Raw genomic sequence first — 12,757 nt, forward strand, 5'->3', positions numbered from 1 at the left:
GTAGAGTTCAATGAACTGAAATATTACAAGGTTAGTATAAATATATGCGTATCAGAATTCAAACGAACGTAGTAAACCATATTATTCAAATGATATGTGCAATCGGCGATTAGCATACTCAAAAGTTCCAAAATGGTAACAATGGAATGAAATTACAGATGCACCAACACTAACGTAAACTATCATCGTATGCATCATAGTCTCCACAATGTAGAAAGGTTATGGAACCGACCAAGAGTCAAAGTTCACTTGCTTAACAATGAGATATTTAAACGGACGAATCGATAGATATCTATCTATGCAAATACGCAAACATTGCATAATTCATTTCCTTAGTATTTTTGAATCTTGTACTGTCCTTTGTCTTTTTGATTAATTTTTTTTCCTAACACATCGATATGTGTCAATTCGCGAATTGACAAAATAGTTGATAAAGTTAGAACACGAAAAATTGGTTAAGGCTCTAGGAAGTAGAAGTATTAAGTTAGTCACTGCATCAATCAGTGTCACTACTTGATTAATTAAGGACCTTATTATATCGTGATGGCTACCTCATTTCTCATTTAATCATTTATGCACGGAAGTTGTCAGCCTAGGATTGCGAATAAATAACGAGAAGTTTAATGCTTGAGAGAAATGATAGCGTTTAACGCGACCTTTTATGAATTGCACTGATTTTATAATGTCTAATTGGAATTATTCAAGTTGTAAAGAGCTACCGATTCGTAGATATAAGTACGAGAAGTTTTAAACTTACGCGCGTAATTTGAAAAATGTTCATGAGAAGAAAGCTGAGAAGTCGCTTACCTGAAACATAAAGAAAACAAGTTATAAATATATTAAAAATATGTTAAAAATATTAAAAAAGAAAAGACGGATAGAGATATACAAGTATATAAAGTGTGAATATAAATAGCTGATATAGACAAATTGATATCGATGCAACTACTCGAATTTATGGTTTCCAATATGTATATATACTATATCATGAATAGTAAAAATCTAGATGAATTCATTCTTTGACGGCATAAGAATGTTAACAAATGGGGATTTCTCTGAACAAATTATTTAATCAATCTTTTTTCTTCTCTCTAATTCTAACTGCCATCAAAAGACTAATTATAGTTACCGAAAAACTATCACTTTTCGATGTGTAACTTGAGGAGATTAGGAGGTTTCTTCACGTATCTTTGAAAGGTTGGTTTTCAAAGTGCAACTCGTGGAGACAAAATTTCGACATATGAATCAACGAAAATTTTATTCACCTTTACAAACATTACCTAAATATGAAGGTAACGTAGAATACAGAAATGGAAACGATAGAGAGAATATTATTTTGCAATATACCGAATGATTGCGTGAAATTCAATTTGAGCTCGTGAGAACACAATAGTAGCTATTCGACATATGAGAGTATTCACACTTTAATTTAGTTGCTCATAGACAGGAAAACTCTAAGTTCTAATTAGGACACATAGAACCCGAGAGTTTCTGTCCTGCTTTTCAATAGCGATTGGCATGTCACCACGAGAATGCTAAGCCCCGAACAGGGATTATGGGATTGTGAACTAGTTGCCGAACTTAAGAGCGCGTGCTATGGCTCTGCATCGCAAACTTGCATGCACCATGCAACAGACTTATACAAGAACACATACGAAATTCGATAGCTCAACTATTTCTTTTCAAACCAGCGTACAATTCTCCTTTTGTTAAGAGTTTGAAAATTATCGACTTAGAGAGGGAAAGAACAATGGTTGTTCAAGCTAGAACTTCCAATTCAAACTTTTCATTTAATACAAAGTACTCCAATTAACCAAACCATTTAAGTCGCTAACAAACACTTCTTCCTAAGACTTGATATTAGCTAATGGTCGTTATTCCAGTTTGAAAGGAATTAACGTTTCTAAATACCTCGATCTAAACCTAACATTTTTCCTTTTGCGAGATCACAACGTTGCTTCCGGACACCGACGTCTTAAATTGATCGATATAATTACCAAAAGGAAAATATATCTGGCACGCAAGCATTTCGCTTCACGTGCCATTAGACCAGAGGAATCCTAATTCCAGTCTCGCTCATGGAAAAGTAACTTGGTGGTACGCGTTCTCGATCCAACAGGATGATAAAAGTCGAATCGAGAACGAAGATTCTACATTATGATATGTGTGAATCGTTATACATACACTTATCACACATTATTTTCTGTCTCATAAATTAATTCGCAAAGTGGTTCGATACTTAAGATTATTTTCGATGTCAACGATCTTTTACCACTTTTCTCAATAAGGTAATTAACTAAAGAAATCGCTAATTGCAAGCTGCGAAATGTCTGTGCCCATGAGATAAAGACTGTTGATTTGTCTGCGTTCAATAGCCAAAAATGATCTTAATTACTAGAATTCAGATTGGACTTCTTTAGATCAATTCATTGATCATAATTTAAAGAGAATGTTAAAAAACACTGAATTATCAAATTTATGAAGGTCATGAGTTTTAGGTTTTAGTATCTTGTTTTTACAATTACTAAAAATGCATCAGTACTTTTGGGGAAATGAATATCTACGTTTTTCGAGAATAAAACATTATTGTATTTCTTTATTCATTTTCATTATATTTTAATTGTGGATAATCACTCGTATGTAGTAAATTTAGATACTCACTAGTCAGTAGTATTAGCGTTAAACAGGTACATCTAAAAGATGTAGAGATTGCGTTAGAGCGAAATATCCTGGGATTTTCTGTTGAAAAGAAATCAACCAAATTTGCGGTTCAAACATCCTTCTTATGATCGCGTGAAAGTATTTTTCTATTTCCCTCCTAAAGAATTCTTTAGACGTTCTCCATTTTTTTCCAATTTTAGGGATTAGGAACGTTTGTAATCCTTTAGTTTCTTCCAAAAAAAAAAAAAAAAAGAAAGGAGAAGAATCAGAATGGAAAGAAGAAATTATTGGACGGTTGTAATTGTCGGTAAAAAAACAATCAAACGACAATTAAACAATTTCTACGGGATATAGAAATCTTTTACAATTACCCTAACAAACGTATTTCGTCTGTTTTTGGTTTCGCGCGTGCTTTGAAAGTCCATTATTCAACAATATTCGTTTCGTGATCAGTGCAAAGAAATAAAATCGTCCCACTTTTCACGATGACAAAATCTCATATTTTTCCGCCGAAAACTACTGCCAGTAACTAGTTCGCGCTGGCGCGCGCGTTGCAAACGTAACGAGTAAATTTTCATCAGCTTTTCTTCCTGTATTTCCATTACTTTTAGAAATTTGAATACTTCTATTTAATGATTCAGAAATACCATTTCAAAATAATTCACAATCCTTCAATATTCTAATAACGCTGCAAAACATTCTTTTATGTTTGAGCTTAGAAAAATATTCACGAGAAGTACCAAAAATAAATTATTCGGAGTAATATAAAAATTATTCGGAAATTATTCCCACCCCTATTATAACTTTATCTTCCAAAAACTTTTTGATGACACTAGAACAATCGGCAACGACTAAATCGAGGGGTGAAACTTTTTCAATAACACGTGTATGCATGAAAATGTGTTTGAATTGAATTGAAACGCCTCTCTCGGCCATGCATTTCCGTGACACGGTCGAGGATGCACGGTTTATCTGTTCGAATAGTTTACGCGATGCTAGAAATTGGAACAGAAACGAGTAATCTCGGTGTAGCCGTGGGGAGAATGCAAATATCAATTTTGCAAGAGGCCAGTGGAAAATGCAGTACAGAATGGTAAAAGACAGAGAGAAGAGTAAAGAGGAGTGATAGGAGGAGGCAGAACGATACAATTGAGACATCGACATAAGCGTTTTAAACAAGTATGCCCGCATCGCTTTTGTTCCACGCGAGCTGTTGTATCGTCACTTTACACTGCGCCTGCCGCGACCATTGTTCCTCCTATGAAACGCCGGCTGACATACTTGCGCCGACGCGACGGTTCGCTTCTGAACAATGTAAAATAGCAAACTAATGTGTATGTACGGTCCCCGTTAAAGGAAACGCATCCTTCCTTCCCGTGTTATTCAATTCGTTTTCGTTAACCAGGAACCACCATTCTACTTGTATTCGATTTTGCGATATTTAGGTAAATAGATATTTCCAAAAGAGTAAAAAGATTGAAAGATTTGAAAAATTCGATAACAGCTTAGATATTTATTTAATCGTAACTACAAGTCGGTTTAAAGATTTAATCGGCTCTTAATAATCCGGATAAAATAATAATTCTGTATTACCTTTAAACCTTATCCTTTCGATATTTCTACTATCGTAAACTTTGAATGTCAAAATAAAATATTAAATTTCCTTGTGGTTCAAATATAATGACAATTGGTCACCATGTGTCGTACATATACAAACAACTATTGTCCACGGTAAATGGGAAAGTATCGATGGAAACGTGGCACGATAGTGAGCACGGTAACTTAGGATTCTCGTCGTGGAGAACTAGAGGCACAAACAACACAATCGTTTAAGGAACAAAGAACGAGGAAGTTTCCACCGGTAGCTGATACAAAGGGATATTTTTCTTTTGGAGAAGGGAGAAAGTGGCACGCGATAAGACGTGGAATTACCTCGATGCAGTAAGGGGCCAGGGGCATTGCTACGGGACATCATACTCAACGAAAGAACTCGATTACTCTTGTTTCGCGAATCGGCTCGATGAAATATGGCTGTTTCCGCTTTTATGGTAATAATAAGAGCACCAATTCCGCTGGCTTTTCGTTTAAAACTTTCGTAAGCGTTGATTTAGAAAGAGGAGAAACCATCGGACATGGAAGGATCAACGGAGGAAAGAAAGAAAGCAGAGTCGACGGAGTTATGGAATAACTTAAATACGAAACATATAAACAAACGTTATTTGTAACAATTTAGCCATAATTTGTAAAAATATGCATATAAAATATTTATTATAATATAAAATATTGTTGATTTTACATAAATAAAACTGTAAGAAAATATATGAAATCAGAACATTCTAAACTTATACGTTATAAATCTGCAATATAGCTGAAAACTTTTATAAAAATCGAGCAGTATCTGAACTACTCCTGATGTCTAATTTCTGTTACGTCACGAACACGTCTGGCAAGTAGCTAAAACTTGCACGCGCTCCACCAGAGTTCAGTATGTTCTAAGAGCTTCGATGTACTCGCTCAAATTAGCTCAAATGTCGGAAGTTCGGTCGATTTCTCCTAGTCAATAGATTTTACACGAGCATCGAAGCGCGTTGAAAGGCTTTTTATATCGCGACCGATTGATCAGAGCGATCCAGATTCATGGGATGAATTTCTCTGGGAGGTTGTTGAGAAAATTCGAATCGATGCAGCGATGGAATAAAAGAGTCAATTAAAACCGAACCGGAGGAAAAAATAATTTCGCGATCGTTTTGGGCCTTTTCGAGTTTCATTGTTCGAACTCGTACCTTTAAAATTAAGAAAGTTTTGTGAATTTAAAGGCCGGAGCCGCAGAACTGTGAAATAAAGTAGGAGAAAAAAAGGCAAAAGGAAACAACAGATACGCGTATCTACTGTACCTATCGATAATTCTGTCTACAGAGAAACAGTAAAAGGATCGAGTTTACGATTTTCTTCCCCCGAGAAGTGAATCTTTCATCGGCCAAAAGATACCAAGTCGAGTCCCATTATTTAACGAACATTGACAAAAACGATTAGAAATCCACCTAATGGCAGATTACATTATGATATTAAATGTTTGTTTACATATTTTTTCACGCTTAATTTGTTCACAATTTCTCCCTAGTGGGGACAAGAATTTTTCAAACATTTACCTCATCAGCATTCCGCGTCGCCAATCAACGCGATTGAAATTAATGAATTTGCACGGAAAAACTGAAAACTCCGCACTTTGCGTAACGGCGGTGTATTTAAATAAAAAATCGATTTCACGCGATCTTTGTCGCTGAACGTAGACGGAATAAATGCAAATAATTTGCGACGACATCTTCGCTCAACGAAAGGAAAAAGAACTTTGACAAGACAATATGAAAATGGAAAAATAGATGAAAAATAACACATTTGAGACGGCGAATAGAACCAAATTTTCTGAAAACGATTCGTATTATTAATGTAAGATTCTCTAGGAGCGAACGCTATCGATAGCCAGGTTATATATGAACGATCTGAAACCCCTCTCGACAATTCACTCCCGCTCAGAACGAGAAAATGTTCGCGGATGCCTGAGTGGAAAGAAAATACGACGATGCAAGATGGTCTCGCGAAATGATTTAGATCTCCTCGCTACCACGATTCAACGGTCCTATCGTTCTTTATCCTAACTGTCGTGCGTTAACTTCGAGCTATTTCCTCCTACAACGATAAAAATTAGATGATGGAGGACCAATGGCTTTTAAATGTATATCATACAAGCTTATATTAAATCTCCTCCGTATCTTTTATGTACTTATAGTCATAAAAGTAGTTATCTTAATACGTATTTGTTTCTAATCGTAATTTTGTTTGATGTTGAACCTGTTTCGTATCTCTACTTTTCCACACTTTCGAAGATAATCCAACAAAAATCCTTATAGGATAAGTATTATTATGACGAAATAGATTCGCTTAATACGGGAAATAAATATAAATATCATTCTCGTCCGTCAACTTCATAAGCTTCCCAAACTTTTTTTCACATGGAAGAGTTACGCGGATGCCGCATAAATTTCCCGGAATATCCGATGATTGCCGAGACAGAAACGAAAGAATTCAGATCAAGAGTAATTTCGTGCCGGTGCATTTCGATGACCTACTTTGCAGCTCAGCGAAGTCTGCATACACAAAGTTAACCGGTGGAACCGGTGTCGCCCGATGCGAGATTCAACGATAGATCACGTTTTAAGAATAAGGGCTGATCGCGATCGCAGGCTTGCGCAGGGCGATGATGGAAAAATAGGCGAACGAGAAGGAATTACACTCTTAAAATCGAGGGAAAGGGGGCGCGGTCGAGCGGCAAAAATAGGCGGAGGCAAAGCGAAGAAATAGTTAGAAGATGGATAGGTAGATAAGAAAAAACGGAGAGGCAAGCAAACGAATGGAAGGGAAGATAGAAGCGTTATCGGCGTTCGGAATTTATCCTTTGGCAGAGGGAAGCTGATAGATTCATGGACCTTACTTCAGACCGGTCGGCGCAAACTTTCTTTACATTTAAACGTTGCACTGATCGCAAAACTAAATCCCAGTTCACACATCTATCCAAACCAATTCCGACGTGCTTCGTTGTCTTTTAAATTTTTTTGCGTCTACACGAGCGAGCGAACCGGTGCTTCTTCGGTAATTAACGAAAATTTAGTTTGCTGCTTCCAATGGACTTTATAGGGATCCCGCTTTGATCTTGAAACGTTAAGCAAAGCAAATTCGCATTAAGGATCGCGTTGAAACGGGATCACACAAATACATACTTCATTTACAACGCAATAAAATGCGCGCCAACACTTGAATGGGAATATCAAATCGATATTACCGATACGCAAGTTAAACGGGACTGTCTGGTCTCTCGAACGCGGGTCAACGTCCATTTCGCGCGTCGGTTTAACGACATCGGAGTTCCGTTAGAATGTATAAACAAATTGAAACGTTCCAGAGAATTTATGGAAATTTAATGCAGCAATACATTACAATTTACGGGCCGAATTATCATTTCGAGCATACTGTACTTGCGGCGATTAAAATTTATAATCCTTACGATTCGAAAATTCTCGAGCGATATGATTTTATTTTCTACGCCGGTGTTCACAAAATACTCTTTTGTCTCTGGGTTCATGCATGCAGAACTTTCGGAGGTTACTCTTTTATGGGTCGAACTTTCCTTTGTGTAGTCTATTGTCCATCGATCGATTTTATGACAGGCGTGACCGATATCTTCCGGATTAAATTCAGACCAGTAGGTTTGACCGTGGTTGCCGAAAACTTGAAAATTTTTCTATCGAAAGAAAGTAAAATCAGCTGGTGAATCAACACCGTTACAATCATCCTCGTTAGTCCTCATAAACCGCAATTCTGCATTTTGTCATCATAAAAATAAATTAGACATTAGATGCTTAGCCACTTATGAAACGAGCGAAGCCAAAATCGCTAACAAAAATTTATTCGACAGAGAAATAAACCGCGCGTGGATTAAGCAATTAACGACGGTAGATACGCCGTTACACTTATAAATACGAATTAAACGCTGACGTTTCATTAAATGGTGCTCTTCAATAATATTTTTCATGATACACAAGGACTGCAACTTTCGACTATAAAGCATACAGGGATTTTACTATAAATATGGAGATAGAAGCTTCAATAAATTACAAATATTCGTAGGTATCAAGGAATAAAGTAAAGCACCTGCATTACACTTCATTAAATGCTATTCAAAGGAAATTCATAAGGTAAAAATTAAAATTACCAAATAATATAATTCTACACAAATTTTGCAACTTCGGTTAAAAATATTTCAACCACAAAATGTAAAATTTTGCTGTAAAATAATATAAATAAAATGAATGTGTCCTATTGAATTACTTTGCAATTTTGTCATTGGTCGTCAAATGAAATAAAAAGGCTTCCTTCTGTTCTGGACGTACGATAAATATCAAAAACTTATCTTAAAAAAGTTATAAAACATTAAATACTAATATAACGAAATTATGCACATCTAGCTTTATTAGAAACAGTGATTCATTCAAAGTTGGTAGGATAATGTAATCGCGAACAATGACACGAACCACGAATGATGGGCACATTTAAATTAAATAATCGTTATACTACATGATGAAATTGCAGTAACATCCTAAATAGATAACACAGTCAATACGTAATCCGCTCGATGATTAACAAAACATGTTACCCAAACATCGCGTCAATTCAATTATATTACGAAAATACATGCGCATGGTCGCGGAAACGAAAAAACATAAATCCCGTTCTATCAGGATGAAAACTCGAACGGATCAATGAGCTCGATTATAGAGAATCAGGATATTACTGGCAACGACCGGTCATTCCGAATCGGCGAGTATGTGACATTTTTCGAAAATTGCTTTCTGAAATACCCATTGATGGGAATCCCAATGCGGAACGATTCTCATGAACATTCATCGAACATACGTATTGTGAAATTGTCGGATGATAATCGATGGAAAATAATAACGACGGAATTAAGACGACTACAGGAACGTGAAACGCTTTACAACATCGCGAAGAAATAATCCAATGAAACAGAGGCAAAGGTATCAAGCAATGAATATATATCTCGGTTAACCAAGAAAATTGTAAACTTTACTGTGGCTCTTAAATCTCGATAAAATGGCAAAATGACGTAATATGGATATTAAAATGGCAAGTTACGAGCCACGTTAGAACAGCAAAAAGAGAAAAATGATTAAGCACGCAACGAAAAACCTTTCGACGATTCGTAGCCATTGTGAAAATTGTTCTCGCGCATTTGGAATTTGGTTGGTGCGATAAAAGCCGACTAACTATTATTTCCTCTTACAGATCGATGTAAAAACTATACGAACTAACGCGATAATTCCAAAAGTTAGGAATTGCGAATCGTAAAACGTGCTCTATAGAAAGCATGTTTCAGGCCGCACAGGGACTGAAAACTATAAAATATTACTGCTTGTAATGCGGAGCATGCATTTTTGGCGTCTGCAACGACCGGTTTCCCGATGAGAAACGCAAAAGAAAGAGCGCAGAGTACGTGGAATCGAGGCTAGACTTCCGAGGAATTCGCGAACAAGCTTGATGTCGCGAGGGGAAAAGAATGCGAAGCCTGAAGAAAAAGATTACGAAAACTTCAATACGCGAAGCAGGAGCATCTTTTTTTACTTTTCATGCATATTTGTCTACATATGGATGGAATGTCGATTGTGTTTGGGCTACCTCTTCCTCGATTCGAAATATAGAAAGAAGAAATCGAAGTTGCGTTCTTGTAGAAACTAAACAATTTATTTAGGATTCTAAAGGTGTTTTGTGTTTGATGGTTTATATACGAGAAGTAACAAGTATTGACACACCATTGTATCCTTTATGGTATTTACATAGATACTAACTGATTAGGTCCAAGTATATGAAATTTCGTATCATTTAAATGCTTATAGTACTTCCATGTAACTACAAAACAATGTATTTTTTATTCATTGGAAATTAAAGGTATGTGCCGATTTTTTGTGGCCATTGTGCATATATACGTGTGCAATATTGTTCGTATACAATATTCCAGATTGAAGTTGGCATATAAAAGGCATAAAAATAAATGACATTGAATACGAGTTTTCCTAGACACATTCTTCGACCCGTGGGATCAAACACAAACAAGAGGGAATACGTAAGATATGATAGAGAAGGTACTATGCTAGTACCTTTCAGCAGAGATCACTAGAAGTAAGAAGGTCCAGCTGAAGGTAACGTTGAATTCGATAAGAGTTGCATAGAGAAACTACCAGAGATAACACTGAACTCGCATGACACGATAGTGATGATTACGAACACTCGAAAGCTGATACAGAAAACACTGGTGTCAGGAAATTCACTGGAAACTATGGCAGACTCGTGGGATAGTGATTGTGATGGTGAGCGTGTTTGATAGAAATAGACTTCAGATTTAAAAAGCCGAGAAGAATCGGCTTGAGGTTAAAAAAAATAAGTAATAAGAACATTGAATCATTTGAAGTGATAGAAGCTATATTTAATTTGAAAAAAAGGAAAAATTAGAAATTTTCAATAGAATTTAAGAAATTACCTAAACGATATTGCACATCATGACATTTTGAATCTGTTAGATTAGAATAGATTAGATCTGTTGGATCTATTGGATCTGTGATATCCGTTAAATTGCGTGAATATGTTAAATGTAAGCACAGTTAATGTTTGGAATGTAAAGAATTTTGATACGCGATTTTTGGAAAAATCGTATCGTAAACAAAACGAGATGTTAGATATAGAATATCAATATTCACGATCCAGGAATTCAGAGATGTAAAATTTTAGGAAGTTATAAAATTGATTAAACTATTTCGAACTGGGAGAATAGAAACTCCAAAACTCAGAAGCACAGCATGCACCCCGAGCAACTCTTTCAAAAGTCCACGAATTGCAACGCCGCACCGCAGGGCCATGGGGTCCAATTCGAGCCACACCAAAGCCATAGAATCTCAAATTCCAGAATTTCAGAGACACAGAACCCACCACAAACTAATTCTGGATTCCAGACTTGAAGGTTCTATGACTCCGGTATGGTGGATGGTTTTCGAGGTCATCTAATCCGCGAGAGATTCGAAACAGACTTAGAACTTTAGGACCTTCGAGTTTGAGTTTCACGAATTAGAAATGCATTTAGTATCAGTTACATCATTGCAAGATGTTATTAGTAATTATGAATAGATTGCGAATTTTTATGGATTTATATGAAACTTAAAGGTACAGAAATGCATAAAACGCACATGATATACAAAGATATATAAAATATCCAAGTATACCTGTTATAATATTTAGTAGGAAAAAACAGATCTCTGCGTGGATTTCATTTATTCAATTGTATTCATAAGAATTTACATAAATATTCACAATCTAGTTACAAAAATAATTAATATCTATAATCTTGGAGTCGTTTAATTCGTATTAAATAAATATAAAATGATGTCACTTTTTAATAAAGCCAGATGACCTGTTTTATATACTCAAAAAAAGGTTTCGAATGACTTGGCAATTTCGGTATAACGCTACACAACACGATTAACTATATGAAATTTTGATGTTTAACAGTCGCTTGTAGGTTATTTGTGGAATTATAGAATCTTATTAGAAACGTACGTATTATTAAATTACTGCTTAAATTCTAATTCTCCGTATAATAACGGTGTATCAATATTAATGTACTACAAAGTGAATAAAAAATTTATGCTGACTAAAACGACACACAAAGGAGCTGCTAGCATTCGTATTTATTTCAAAGCGAGTTGACTAAGGTTGTAAAATGTTAAATATCTCTGGAACGTGTTGCAAAGATGTGTAGAAAGAGAGTAGAGAATGTTGTAAACGCCAGAGACGCAGTAAAAAAAAAGTTGCAACTGTTATGAGTAATTGCACACGGTAGAAGAAGCTATGTAGCGAAATCTAGAGATATAATAAAATGTAGAAAATTGTATCTAAGTGAAAAGTAGCAAAAATCATCCGTGTGTAGATTAAAAAGATGTTCCCGCATCTTTTCATCCTTTACGTTTGATTTTTTTTAATTCCTTACTCTCAACAGAGGAGATTTCAATCCGTAGCAATTGTGAGAGCGAAAGTAGAAGTTGAAAGAACGAGATAAAATGAAAAGATAATGTATATCATGCTTCACAAGACTGACGAAAAATACCGACAGAGTGAAACCTATAAGAAATAAACCGAACGTAAGAAGAATGTTCAAACCGAGGCGATGACATGAAAAAATAAAGTCATCCGATAGAGCAATGGTATAAATTACAACCTTAACGAAATCCTAAAGAAACGAAAAGGAAATGAAGATAAAGAGACGCATACACACACACACATATATATATATACGATATGTACAAAAGAAATGGAGGGAAATCGAAGAATAAGACTTAATCCAAAATCCTCGCGTCAGGTTGCCCGCATATTTCTTCATGAATTTATGGAGAAGCGGGGAAAATTTGCTTTATCTCCATGTTCCACCGTTGCCGCGTCTTTTCTTCATTTTACGTTACCGTGCACCATGGCTTTCCGT

General features: G+C 35.7%; 1 protein-coding gene across 5 annotated transcripts in view; it reads right to left on the reverse strand.

The window, feature by feature from the left end:
* The window catches only part of LOC100643982 (disks large 1 tumor suppressor protein), a 542,862-nt gene that overhangs the window by 400,645 nt on the left and 129,460 nt on the right, over window positions 1-12,757 (reverse strand). The gene's annotated exons all lie outside the window — the stretch shown is intronic.

This window comes from Bombus terrestris, chromosome 12, assembly GCF_910591885.1.
Source record: "Bombus terrestris chromosome 12, iyBomTerr1.2, whole genome shotgun sequence".
Lineage (NCBI taxonomy): Eukaryota > Metazoa > Arthropoda > Insecta > Hymenoptera > Apidae > Bombus > Bombus terrestris.